Source organism: Sphaerodactylus townsendi, linkage group LG04 (genome assembly GCF_021028975.2).
Source record: "Sphaerodactylus townsendi isolate TG3544 linkage group LG04, MPM_Stown_v2.3, whole genome shotgun sequence".
Lineage (NCBI taxonomy): Eukaryota > Metazoa > Chordata > Lepidosauria > Squamata > Sphaerodactylidae > Sphaerodactylus > Sphaerodactylus townsendi.
The window spans coordinates 9,088,103-9,102,820 of NC_059428.1; the positions used below are offsets into that span (position 1 = coordinate 9,088,103).

Here is a 14,718-nt window from a genome sequence, read left to right on the forward strand (position 1 = left end):
AATATTAAATTTTCTAGCCCTGCCCAGTCAGGCTGTAGGGGGGAAGGGGTTGAATGTAGGGCTGGTATCTCCCGGCAGATCAGTAGAAACCAGACAGTCGAGATTTCATTGCAAGGAGAGATAATTTTTTGTTTATTTACTTATTTATTTAGACATCGGATTTATAGGCCGCCCTCCCCCAAAGGGCTCGGCATCATTTCTCTGAGCTCAGCTGTGTATTATATCATTCTGATCCCATAGATACAGAACAGAAAAAAAATATTATTATGAAATGACAAAAATGGGCTGGCAGCTTGGGTTGGATTTCCCTGGACCTTTTGAGAGCCAGCATAATATAGTGATTAAGAGCAGTGGACACCCAGCAGGCTTCATGTGCAGGAGTAAGGAAACAAATCCAGTTCACCAGGTTAGAGTCTGCCGCTCATGAGGAGGAATGGGGAATCGAACCCAGTTCTCTTGAACTGGGTTCGATTCCCCATTCCTCCTCATGAGCAGCAGACTCTAACCTGGTGAACTGGATCTGTTTCCTAACTCCTGCACATGAAGCCTGCTGGGTGTCCTTGAGCTACTCACAGTTCTTTCTGAACTCTCTCAGCCCCACCGACCTTACAAGGTGTCTGTCGTGGGGAGAGGAAGGGAAAGGTGTTTGTAAGTCTCCTGGAATATCCTTACAGGAAGGAAACACGGGTATAAATCCAAACAATTCTTCTTCTTCTCTTCTTTTATGGGATTATTTAGGTTCTGCACCCATCCCTCACACCCATTCATGGTTGCCAACTGTGGGAAATTCCTGGAGATTTTTGGGGTAGAGCCTGGGGAGAGTGATCTTTGGGGGTGGGGAGGAGCTCAACATGATATAATGTCATCCACCCCACCCTCCAAAGTACCAATTTTCCCTGGTGGAGCTGCTCCGTGCAGTCTGGTGATCAGTTGTAACTCTGGGAGAACTCCAGTGCTCTCCTGGAAGTTGGGTACCTTACCCCAGTCCCTGGCCTTCTGCTAATACCTACAATTAAGCTGCTGTTAATGGCCCCTTGGGGGTGTAGAATGGGATAGTGTAATTCTAATCTGGAAAACCGGGTTTGATTCCCCACTCCTCCCACCTGAGTGGCAGAGGCTTATCTGGTGAACCAGATGTGTTTCTGCACTCCTGCAGGGTGACCTTGGGCCAGTCACAGTTCTCTCTGAACTCTCTCAGGCCCAACTACCTCACAAGATGTCTGTAGTGGGGAGAGGAAAGGAAAGGAGCTTGTAAGCCACCTTGAGTCTCCTTACAGGGGAGAAAGGTGGGGTATAAATCCAAACTCCTACTCCTCCTCTTCTCCTCCTCCACAGCCTGATCTTGTTAGATCTTGGAAGCTAAGCAGGGTTGGATTTTCAGATGGGAAATAAGCAAAGGCTACCCCTTACTTGTCTTGAAAACTCTATGGGGTAACCATAAGGGGGATCCATTTTACAGGCACTAAGATTGGCACTTCACCATTCTGAATCCAAACCAACCCCCCTCCTCTGTTTGAAAAAAATCAAAGTGTAGGAAGGGAAATCAAAATACTTTTATCCCGGCATGCTATGTTTCAGGGACAGAGGCATTCAGACTTTCACTTTTTTTTCCAGCCAAGCATAACTGGGTTTAAGACAAAAAGCAAAGGAATAGTCATGTTTAAAAGGCTCAAGAGTAACATACTGATGGGCAGTTTTAACCCCTTCCGGGCAGTTTGTGACCCCTTCACCACATGCAGAATAATGCACTTTCAATCCACTTTCACAATTGTTTGCAAGTGGGTTTTGCTATTCCGCGCAGTAAAATCCAGTTGCAAAGTACATTGAAAGTGGATTGAGAGTGCATTATTCTGCATGTGCGGAAGGGGCCTAAGACACTTAAGGGGCCTTTTGACACTTTCCAAACGTGCGAGTGACATTCATTTCCTGACTGCACGCTTCTTTGATTCCAAAGACCTTTTGAAGGAGAAAGGAAAGGAAGAACAGAGCACTGCTAGCATGGGGACCGACAAACATTTAATCACGAGACATTATCGAACCGTTGCTGCCCTCAAGTGGAAAAGAACTTGCATAGCTCCGGCACTGCTCAGAGGCCGTTTATACACGGACAGCTTCCCATGCCATTCCTCGCCCCACAGAGGTGGGATCCAGCAGGTTCTCACAGGTTCCCGAGAGTAGGTTACTCATTATTTGTGTGTGCCGAGAGGGGGTTACTAATGGGTGATTTTGCCGCATGATTTTTGCCTTAGTTACGCCCCTCCTCTCAGCAGTAGCGCGCAGAACTTGAAGCAGTCTAGCAGGAGGTGCACCGGCGTGCGTGGCAGCCTGCGCCTGCGTGCATTCATTTCCCACCCAAGGTCCGGCGCAGCGGCTGCGTCCTTGCCACAGCCCCGCCCAGGAATGCCCCGCCCCCGGAATGCCAGGCCACGCCCCTGTTGTGCCCCGCCCAGCGCTATGCCACAGTTTGAATCCCACCACCATGGGAACCTGTTACTAAAATTTTTGGATCCCACCACTGCCCACAGTGCCTTTGCAGTGGAGTCTCCTCGAGTTCCCTTGTTTTCTCAAGCGAGAGGTGCTCCTGGCTTTCAAGAAGCTTCGTCTGTCCCACTTCCAGGTCGCTCCCTTATCCAAGCCAAGAATAAAGTTTGCTGGATGTGTTTCTTTTTTAGCCCTAAAATGTGATATCGGTATTCCTTATATTAATATCGTACAGGCTGCTAATGTTCATTTTGTCTTTTTAGGGAAATGCCGGCTGTCAGTTCCCCAATTGGCTGGCAGAGTGGAGAATCTCTAAACTGACATAGGCCCTACTTCTCCCACCTCTTCCTCATGTGGTCTTCAGGGTAACCGTGGGCCAGTCACAGTTCTCTCAGAACTCTCTCGGCCCATGTGGAGGCAGACTGCCATGCTCCTGTACTGGTCAATAATGAGACTTTGGGCTCAGATGATTTCCTTTATTGAAAGCAGCATCAGGATTAGGGTTTTAGACCTCTGTTTGTGGATCATATTTGATGAATATATACATTAAGACTTTTGCTTCTGTAATCTTTGCTTGTAAGGAATCCGTAAGTGCTAAGTGGGACAGTCACATCTCCAGACATGTGTAATAAAAGACTGCAAAACTTCCCAAAACTGGACAACTGGAATGTACATGAACTAATGAATTTAGGGTACAGCAATATATAACCTGATTCGGAATAGCCTGATTCTTGTTTGTTTCAGTGTATAAAAGACCTGCTATTGGCAGTTTCAGTACAGTAAACCTAGTGGGCACGAGCCCCGTTTCTCTCGCTGGCAAACAATTAAGGTTTATTTCTGGGACTTTTGGTGGTCCATAATCTAGCTTTTGCCTTAACACATCGGCAGAACTAAGAATCCAGCACCAAATCAGCTTCCATTATACCACTCTGCTCCCCCACCCCCATGTAGCTGGACACCACCCTTTGGTGCCAGCTCCCAAAGGGAAACAGGAGCAGCAGTGGTGTAGGAGGTTAAGAGCTCGTGTATCTAATCTGGAGGAATCGGGTTTGATTCCCCGTTCTGCCGCCTGAGCTGTGGAGGCTTACCTGGTGAACCAGCTTAGCTTGTGCACTCCAACACATGCCAGCTGGGTGACCTTGGGCTAGTCCCAACTTCTCGGAGCCCTCTCTCAGCCCTGTTCACTTCACAGGGTGTTGAGCCAGAGGGGAAGGGAAGGAGATCATTGTGGGCGACCCTTTGAGTCTCCTACAGGAGAAAGGGGATGAAAATCCAAACTCCTCCTCCTCCTCCTCCTCCTCCTCCTCTTCTTCTTCTTCTTCTTCCCTCCATTCCAATGGGGGGGAAGGAGGCATGACCTTCACCAAGTGTAAAAGTCAGCAGCTGCCTTAAGGTGCTGAGCACAACACACACACGAGAGAGAGAGAGAGAGAGAGAGAGAGAGAGAGAGAGAGAGAATTATTTGGGGATATTTGGGGAGGGGAGCCTGGGAAGGGGAGGGGACCTCAACAGAGTAAAATGCCGTACATGCCACCCTCTAAAGCAGCCGCTTTCTAGGACATAGGTGTCAAACTCATGACCCTCAGATGTTATGGATCATTACAGTTCCCATCATGCCCTACCAGCATGATGCTGGCAGGAATGATGGGAACAGTGATCCATAACATCTGGAGACATGTAGCTTGATACCTGTAAAGTTCTAGGAGAACTTATTTCCTTTTGGGTCCATCCCTTGAATATCCAGGAATTCTCCCAGCCTGGAGCTGGTAGCCCTAAGGCAGAAGTGCAACTGGTGAGGATTTTCCTTATCCAGAAGTGCAACTGGTGAGGATTTTCCTTATATGCTAAATGACTGTGGCTTAGAGCAGATGGTTGTGGAACCAACCAGGGGAGAGGTGATCCTAGATCTAATTCTATGTGGGACCCAGGACCTGGTGCAGGAAGTCAGTGTTGTTGAGCCGATAGGGAACAGCGACCACAATGCTGTCAGATTCAGTATCTCAGCATGCGAACAAGTGGCAACTACTAATGTAGTTACATTCCGCCTTTCAGAAAGGGAAATTTCTCAAAGATGAGGGGGATAGTGCGCAGGAAGCTGAAAGGGAAAATCAAGAGAGTCAAAACTGTCCAGGATGCTTGGAGGTTATTTAAAAACACAGTAATAAAAGCTCAGCTGGAATGTGTTCCACAGGTTATGCCGCAGCACCCAGTCCAAAGAAAGCCACCATGGTTAACAAGAGAGGTTGAGGAAATTATCAGAAAAAAAAAAGAAGAAAAATGTCTTTTAGAAAATGGAAGTCCAGTTTGGCTGATGAAGAATATGAGAGGGAACACAAATGGAAAAGAGAAGCTAAGTTAGCTGTAAGGAGGCAAAAAGGATTATGAGGAAATCCATGGCTATGAACATCAAGACCAGCAACAAACAGTTCTTCAAGTACATCAAAAGCAGGAAGCCAGCAAGGGAAGCGGTAGGCCCGTTAGATGACAAAGGAACAAAAGGGTGTGCTAAAAGATGGCAGGGAGATTGCAGAGAAGCTGAATGAATTCTTTGCATCTGTCTTCACCCAAGAGGAGGTTAGGAACATTCCTGCACCTGAACCAAGCTTCTTAGAGGCTTAACTCGAGGAACTAGCTTAAGATAGTGGTATTGACAAGGAAGAAGTTCTGGCAGCCATTGATAAACTAAATGTTACCAAATCCCTGGCCCAGATTGCATTCACCCAAGAGTTCTTAAAGAGCTCAAGCATGAAATAGCTGATCTTCTCACTTTAATATGCAACTTATCCCTGAAATCAGGCTCCATCCCTGAAGTCACACCAATCTTTAAGAAAGGATCTAGGGGGGGACCCGAAATTACAGGCCAGTCAGTTTGACATCCGTTCCTGGCAAATTAGTAGAATCTATCATTAAAGATAAAATTATAAAACATGTAGAAAAGCAAAGACCTGCTTGAGAAAGAGTCAGCATGGCTTTTGCAGAGGCAAATCCTGTCTTACAAACTTACTTCGGTTCTTCGCGGGTGTGAACAGCCATGAGGAATGGGGAGCACGGGTGGCCATTGTTTACTTGGAATTCCAAAAGGCTTTTGACAAAGTTCCTCACCAGAGACTGTTGAGAAAACTCAGCAAATGAAGGAATAAGAGGGGAAGTCCTCCTATGGATTACAAACTGGTTGAGGAACAGGAAACAAAGGGTGGGTATAAATGGGAAGTTCTCACAATGGAGAGATGTAGGGAGTGGTGTCCCCCAAGGATCCGTATTGGGACCAATGCTCTTTAACTTATTCATAAATGACCTGGAAGTAGGGGTGGGTAGCGTGGTGGCCAAGTTTGCAGATGATACCAAATTATGTAGGGTGGTGAGAACCACAAAGGATTGCTTAAGAGCCCAAAGCGGACCTTGATAAATTAGGTGAGTGGGCTCAGAAATGGCAAATGCAGTTCAATGTAGCAAAATGTAAGAGTATGCACATAGGGCAAAAAAATCCAAACTTCACATACTGCATCACAGGGGTCAGTGCTATCAGTCACAGACCAGGAAAGGGATTTAAGTCTTAGTTGATAGTTCCATGGGAATGTCAACTCAATGCATGGCAGCTGTGAAAAGGCAAACCTCTATGCTGGGGATCATTAGAAAAGGAATTGATAATAAAACTGCAAAGATTGTCATGCCCCTTATATATAAGCAGTGGTGCGACCGCACTTGAGTACTGTGTCCAGTTCTGGTGCTTGCATCTCAAAAGGATATTGAGGAGATAGAAAAGTGCAGAGAAGGGCAACAAGGATGATTGAGGGACTGGAGCACCTTCCCTATGAGGAGCTGCTGCAGCGCTCGGGGACTCTTTAGTTTGGAGAGGAGACGTCTGAGGGGATATGATTGAAGTCTATAAAATGATGCATGGGGTAGAAAATGTTGACAGAGACATTTTTTCTCTCTTCTCACAATACTAGAACCAGGGGGCATCCACTGAAAATGCTGGGGGGAAGAATTAGGACTAATAAAAGGAAACACTTCTTCACGCCACGTGTGATTGGTGTTTGGAATATGCTGCCACTGGAGGTGGTGATGGCCACTAACCTGGATAGCTTTAAAAAGGGCTTGGACAGATTGATGGAGGAGAAGTTGATTTATGGCTACCAATCTTGATCCTCCTTGATCTCAGATTGCAAATGCCTTAGCAGACCAGGTGATCGGGAGCAGCAGCAGCAGAAGGCCATTGCTTTCACCTCCTGCAGGTGAGCTCCCAAAGGCACCTGGTGGGCCACTACGAGTAGCAGAGAGCTGGACTAGATGGACTCTGGTCTGATCCAGCTGGCTTGTTCTTATGTTCTTATGTTCCCATCCAGAAATTAAAAAAAACAGCCTTTGCTAAATGGCTGCCTGGGAGATTACAGGCAGGAATTGGCCGATTTAGCTGTGTTGTGGGGTTACCAATATATCCTGCCCCATGACAGACAATAAATGTGATTTAGCAAGTGACGTTATTACCAAGCTAGAACAGCACACTTCCGCAGTGTACATTAAGATCCCCCCCCCCCTCTCAACCGTGTTGCCAGCCCTAAAGGATGAGCGCTCTACAATTACTTCCCCCCTTTCTTTTGAATGGTGAGGTCCCCAGTATGCAACTGATGCCTTAACGGACGCTCCCACGACAGCTTTGCGGGGGGGGGGGAGTCTCGCCGTTTGCCCGCCTAACAGAAGGCATTTCGATTGGTTCCCTGAGGCGATGCCCAGCGCCACGTGACCGGCTCTAACGCTTTCGGGCGAAGCGCGCGCGGCCCGAGAAAATTCAAACGGCAACCGCCGCGTTTTAAAAACGTGAGGTCAGCCAGGGAGGGCTCGACTGCGCCTGCGCATTTCCCTCCTGTCGGCTTTTGTGATTCAGACCTGAAGAGGAAGGGAACTTAGAAAGCGAGCAGCGCAAGGACGGGCTCGCTTGCGCCTGCGCACTGCCCTCAGCCTGCTTTTGTGATTCAGATCTGAACGGGATGGAATTAAGAGGCCAGCAAATAGGGGCTCAACGGCGCCTGCGCGTTTCCTTCCCGCTAGTTTTTATCATTCAGACCTGAAGAGGGAGGAAACTTAAAACGTGAGGACCTCAAGGAAGGGCTCGACTGCGCCTGCGCATTTCCCTCTTGCCAGTTTTTGCGATTCAGATCTGAAGAGGGAACACGGGTGGTCAGAAATGGGAAGGAACCATTTTCCCTTTTGAAGAAATGCGGAGGGGGCTTCTCCAAAGGGGGCTTGTATCACCCTGGCAACAGTAGAGTAAAATCAACCCCTGATAAAAGGAAGGGCTTGAGTGCTGAGGTTCTGTGACAAGAAACAAAGCCATTTAAAATTGTACCTTTATTTGTCTTCAAAACTCCTTGGCAAAGAGGAATCTTTGATAAATAAGTGGATATTAAAAGCCACAATAATAGATAGTGCTGGAGTGAGAAGTGGTTTGGAGCTACTTAAAAAAAGAGAGTGAGGGGAAACTAACCTGGTTGGTAAGAGGAAGCTCAGCCCTCCTCAATAATCCCATCCCAGAAGAAACTGGTGGATGTTAGAAATTGTAATAATAAAAGTTGGCCCTACTTATAAAAGTGAGTTGGCCCTACTTATAAAAGTTAGAAGATTTAACCTGTTTTATAAGGCAAGAGTGTTCTTAAGGGATACTCTTATCTGCCCCAACTAAAAAAATTGGAGGGGGCTTTTCAAAAAGTGGGTAAAAAAAAAACAGGGATGCCTTTAGTTCCCTTAGTTTGACTCCTTGAGAAGAGCTATATTTTGCCCCATTTATCAGAGCAGTGTGGCCTCCACGATAAGGAGAAGATAGGTTAGGAGATTGGCCTCTAGCAGTGAAAAGCAGAGAAACAAAGCGGGTCACCTTTATGAAAGAACCTGAATAAAATAGCCTTTGATTTCTTGGCAAAAAGCAGGAACTGGCTGCCCTCGTGGGAGTGGGGTGCATAGAGAAAAACCTTTACCTCCAGTGATACTTAAATGCCTTAATTTAAAAAAGGATTTTTGATCCCTAACAATAGAGACTTGGGTACAGCACAAACGAAGATTCGACCCAGCTTCGGCCAAGAGAGGAGAGATTTTAATTTCCATTTTTTTAAAAAAGGCAGTGGCGCGGAGGATAATTGGGCAAGAGAAGCCAAGTAACACAAGAGGATCTTCTGGATCTGAGCAAAATAGTAGATGATCTGGACACCGTCGCACTGAAACATGCAAACGGATTCCCCCTGGCTGCCGCTCCAGCTGGAGACTGTTATTATCCTTTTGGCAACTTGGGGCAGGATCAAGATCCGCAAGCACGTCCATCACCTGGAATTGCGGCTCTTCCTGATGGAGCTGCTGGCAACTTGGCAGCTATGCGCCTGCTCCGGTGTGCTGCACAGGCTGATGGATGCGGAACCCAAGCCTCACTTCTTCCTCACCCACATGTATTCTTTCCACGCCCTCCATTTCTACCTGACTGGGGATGAGAACACTTGTAACCCCGCCTGGGTCCTGCCGTATGTCTTGCGCAAAGAACTCTCGGTGAGTCTGGGCCTGCTGACGATTGCGACTCAGTTTTTCGGAGCCTTTCTCGCCGCGCTCGTCTTGGCCGCCTGCAGTTCTCCCTCTCAGCCCGATGACTGCAGCATGCACATTCAAACAGTGTTTCACACCGCCTTCCTTGCAGAGCTTGTGCTCTCTGCTGTGAGCCAGCTGGCTGTGATGCACACGCGATCGCAAGAGTTACGTGTCAGAGCCAACACCCTGGCTGCTATTGTGACCGCCCTGGCATATGCAGGTTTGTTGCTTTTCTTTCTCTTAGAATCATAGAGTTGCAAGAGACCAGAAGGGCCATCAAGTCGAACCCCCTGCCAGGCAGGAACACCCAATCAAAGCAATCCCGACATATGTTCATCTAGCCTCCGTTTAAAAACCTCCAAGGAAGGAGACTCCACCACTCTCTGAAGCAGTGAACTCCACTGCTGAACAGCCCTGGTGGTCGAGAAGTTCTTCCTGATGTTTAGGTGGAATCTCTTTTCCTACAGCTTGAATCCATTACTCCTTGTCCTAGTCCCGTGGTGGCGAACCTTTGGCACTCCAGATGTTATGGACTACAATTCCCATCAGCCCCTGCCAGCATGCCCAATTGCCATGCTTGCAGGGGCTGATGGGAATTGTAGTCCATAACATCTGGAGTGCCAAAGGTTCGCCACCACTGTCCTAGTCTCTGAGGCAGCAGAAAACAAGCCTGCTCCCTCTTCGACATGGCAGCCCTTCAAATATTTAAACATAGCTATCATGTCCCCCCCTTAACCTTCACTTCTCTAGTCGCTTACTTCTTCGAGTCCTGTGCTATCATGCAACTGTGTGATTGCTTCCCTGCGTATGTTTACATAATTTATTCTTGACCTTCCATTTCCCAGCCTGTGAAGCACAGTGGCCTTAACAGGATTGATTGGACTAGATCTGTAATGAGGGTGCAGGTTAGAATCACACCTGCTGATGTCACAAAAGTGATGTTTCTAGAGCAGGGGTCTTCAAACTATGGCCCTCCAGATGTTCATAGACTACAATTCCCATCAGTCCCTGCCAGCATGGCCAAGTGGTAGGTATTCAATATAGATATTGAAGAGATAGAAAAAGTGCAGAGAAGGGCAACGAGGATGGTTGAGGAACTGGAGCACCTTCCTTATGAGGAGAGGCTGCAGCGTTTGGGACTCTTTAGTTTGGAGAGGAGACGTCTGAGGGGGGATATGATTGAAGTCTATAAAATGATGCATGGGGTAGAAAATGCTGACAGAGAGACATTTTTCTCTCTTTCTCACAATACTAGAACCAGGGGGCATTCATTGAAAATGCTGGGGGGGGAAGAATTAGGACTAATAAAAGGAAACACTTCTTCACGCAACGTGTGATTGGTGTTTGGAAGATGCTGCCACAGGAGGTGGTGATGGCCACTAACCTGGATAGCTTTAAAAGGGGCTTGGACAGGAGAAGTCGATTTATGGCTACCAATCTTGATCCTCCATGATCTGAGATTGCAAATGCCTTAACAGTCCAGGTGCTTGGGAGCAGCAGCAGCAGCAGGCCATTGCTTTCACATCCTGCCTGTGAGCTCCCAAAGGCACCTGGTGGGCCACTACGAGTAGCAGAGAGCTGGACTAGATGGACTCTGGTCTGGTCCAGCTGGCTTATTCTTATGTTCTTATGCTCATGGGAATTGTAGTCTATGAGCATCTGGAGGGCCATAGTTTGAAGATCCCTGTTCTAGAGTATGGGGGAGCACTTAAGGCAGGGGTCCTGGGCATTGTGGTGCCCACTGACACCTTTCTTTGTGCCAAATCAATGTCTTTCGGAAATGAGTGCGGCTTTTTCCCCAGCAGCACTTCTGATTGGCCATTGGAGATCAGATTGGCTCTGCAGATTTTTTTAAAGGTTGCTTCTGCCGCCGCTGCCACCACAGCATGAGGACCGTCAGTGTGATACCAAAGGTAAGCTGTGTGTCTGCAAAATATTTCTAAACAAACGTTCGTTTTAAAAGGCACCCTGTTACAGAGCTTCCGCTCTAAATGTTGAAGAGTTACTATTAGAGTTATGCCTCACCCCTTGATATTCTGTGGCTGGCTCCACCTCGCATGGCAGCCATGTTGTAGTTGGAGCTGCCACCCAGAGGTGGGATCCAACCAGTTCTCACCACTTCTCTAGAAGTGGTTACTAATTTTTTTCTGAGTGCCGAGAAGGGGTTACTGAAGCAACCTCCCTGCCCAATAGGGACTGGAGGTGCGTGTGTGCGCCGCCGCCACTGTTTGAATCCCACCACCATCGGAACCTGTTATTAAAATTTTTGGATCCCACCACTGCTGCCACCCATTGGCAAAATCCCAAGGGTGCCAGCGGGGTCAAAAGGATTAGAGAACCCAGATTCAGTGATTATCTCCCAGGTGAAAGGTTGTGGGCTTCCTGGAGCATAATCAATTATGTGTGTGTGTTAAGTGCCGTCAGGTTACTTCCGACGAAGACATACAGCAAAGACTTGGAATTACACCAATAACAAAGAAAATGAGGGAAGCATGGCTCCGGTGGTACCATGGAGGAGACTTCTGTTGCAAAAATGGACCTAAACTTTGACCCTGGAGGCCACCGCCCACGTGGAAGACCAAAGAAACGGTGGATGGACAACATTGCTGAAGACATGCGTGCTGTCAACCTTACCCCTGAAAATGCCCAAAATTGAGCTATTTGCCAAATAAAATGTCAGTGCTAACCCCTCTCAAGGGGAATACAGCCCAAGAACAACAACAAGAAGAAGGTTGCTTCCGACCCTATGCATCAACATCCACCAAAATATCCTCATGTTAACAGGCTTGCGCGGGTCTTGCAAACTGAGGGCCTTGGCTTCCTTTATGGACTAGATCGATCTCATGTTGGGTTTAAGAACATAAGAACTAGCCTGCTGGATCAGACCAGAGTCCATCTAGTCCAACTCTCTGCTACTCGCAGTGGCCCATCAGGTGCCTTTGGGAGCTCACGTGCAGGAGGTGAAAGCAATGGCCTTCTGCTGCTGCTGCTGCTCCTGAGCACCTGGTCTGCTAAGGCATTTGCAATCTCATATCAAAGAGGATCAAGATTGGTAGCCATAAATCGACTTCTCCTCCATAAATCTGTCCAAGCCCCTTTTGAAGCTATCCAGGTTAGTGGCCATCACCACTGTTATGAGAATAATTCAAGTATTCCCTTTCAATAATACTCACATACGATCAAGTAACAGCAGGTAGCATTTATTGGTCACTTCTGCAGAAGGAGATCAACAGGACCCGAAAGCCCAGTCAATCTGAGGTCTGAGATGCAACTCAGCTCATATTTAAGGTCAAGGTATTACAAATCTTTTGCGCACATAGCCCCCACCCTGGAAAGCCCCAAGCTTGTTTTCGGCAGTTATTTCTCGTAAGTAACTTCTGCTTTCTTTGAATAATATGTTATTCTAGCAATTTCAGCAAAACAATGTCTTACACTTTCCTGTAAAGTCCCCCTGTTCCCAGAAGGCCTCCTGTCCTAACTTCTCCTTTCTTTGCGGTTAAGCGCGTTTTCCTGTTACAGTTGGTAGTTTTCAGCAAGCTTATTACAAATACTTCTGCAACCGTGTTTTTAAAGCAAGTTCCCTTTTTCTGTTTGCTACCTTATAATATTACTTTTATAATAATTACTTATGGATTTCTCACAACTCCAATTTTTTCTCATAACACCACCTCCTGTGGCAGCATCTTCCAAACACCAATCACACGTTGCGTCAAGAAGTGTTTCCTTTTATTAGTCCTAATTCTTCCCCCCAGCATTTTCAATGGATGCCCCCTGGTTCCAGTATTGTGGGAAAGAGAGAGAAATGTCTCTCTGTCAGCATTTTCTACCCCATGCATCATTTTATAGACTTCAATCATATCCCCCCTCAGCCGTCTCCTCTCCAAACTAAAGAGTCTTCCAAACTAAAGGGTCTTCCTCTTTTCCCGCTGCCTCGGACCTGTCCTGGCATTATTGTCTTTTCCAGTGACTCTCGTCTTCCAGTGACTGTTCTCATCTCTGTCACCAGGCTGATCCAAGAAGATCAACGAGATGTAAAAGGTCTGGGATGCTTTTGAAGAGCACTTAAATGAAAAACAAGATGTTTACTGTTATGTTACGAGGAAGCAACTATAACTCAGTTGCAAAAAAAACCCGCACGCTTTGCCTGCCAAATGTCTCAGGTTCGGTCTCCAGTTAAAGGATCTAAGGTCGCAAGGGTAAGTGAAGACTCTGGTATGCCCAGAGAACCACTGGCGGAGCAGACAGAGCATAACGGCATACAAGTTGTCTAAACAGATAAACCGATACTCTTTGTCAAGTAGTATGAAATGTTCAATGAGAGTAACCAACAGAGCAGTTTATGTGGAGTAGTGGTTAAGAGTGGTGGACTCTTAATTTGGTGAGCCTGATTTGTTTCCCTGCTCCTACACATGAGTGTCAGACTCTTATCTCGTGAACTGGGTTCGATTCTTGCTCCTCCACATGAAGCCTGCTGGGCGACCTCGGACTAATCACAGCTCCATATGAACTCTCTCAGCCCCACCTGCCTCACAAGGTGCCTGTTGTGTGGAGAGGAAGGGAAGCAGTTTGTAACCGCTCGTTGAGACTACAGTTGAGAAAAGTGGGGTATAAATCCAAACTCTTCTTCTTCAGTCTGAACCCATTGAATGGAATGGCTTAAACTGCAGTAACTATCCTCCGGATTGCGCTGAAAGGGTTACAAAATCCAGGATTATAACCAGAGCCCTCTCAGGAGCGTGAACGGAAAACTCCTCATTCCACAAATATAACAAGAACACAGCATAAGGTTTCTCCAGAAAGGAAGCGGTCCAGGCTAGATCTGTGGACAAGGAACCATTGGGAACCTGCCTCTGTAGGACACCTAAACCACTTGTGGTCCGTGGACAACATTTCTTTAGACTTGCACGCCTATGTCATCTGGTATGGCCATACCCAGGTGCATACTATTAGAGCTGTGATGTAGTGGTTAAGAGCAGGTGCACTCTAATCTGGAGAACCGGGTTTGACTCCCCGCTCAGCCGCTTGAGCTGTGGAGGCTTATCTGGTGAACCAGATTAGCCTGTGCACTCCAATGCACACCAGCTGGGTGGCCTTGGGCTAGTCACAGTTCTTTGGAGCTCTCTCAGCCCCACCAACTCAGAAGGTGTTTGTTGTGGGGGGAAGGAGATTATAAACCCCTTCGAGTCTCCTTACAGGAGAGAAAGGGGGGATATAAATCTATCCTCCTCCTCTTCTTCAACATCACTATCAGAGGTGGGATCCAGCAGGTTCTCACCAGTTCCCGAGAGTGGATTACTAATTATTTGTGTGTGCCAAGAGGGGGTTACTAATTGGGCCTCCTTTTCCGTTAGAAATTCCATGAGGTCCAAAAATCATAAAGTCCTGTTGTTTCCTATGTGGCTGGTTAGCGAAGGTAGAAAACGGGATAATTCTCCCGTTAGGCTGTTTTAAAACATGTTTTTAGAAATATGGTAAAGTTCCTGGTGTACGGAAAGTATCCTTCTTTTGATTTCTAGAAACAAAATTAAGTATTTGAAAGTCTTAAGTATTTGACATGCAGTCAATTAGAGGAGAAGTCGTTGTTTCTGTTGGCAGTAGACGATAGGACTTGCTATAATGAGTTTAAATTATGGACAGAAAGACACCAGCTGGAAATTAGGAACATTTTTT

General features: G+C 47.0%; 1 long non-coding RNA gene across 1 annotated transcript; it reads left to right on the top strand.

The window, feature by feature from the left end:
- Positions 1–603: 603 nt before the first annotated feature.
- LOC125431805 lies at positions 604–13,695 on the top strand. Its single transcript, XR_007244341.1, has 3 exons — positions 604–642; positions 1,246–1,286; positions 13,645–13,695. It is a non-coding gene; the product is annotated as an uncharacterized LOC125431805 (long non-coding RNA).
- The last annotated feature ends 1,023 nt before the right edge of the window (positions 13,696–14,718 follow it).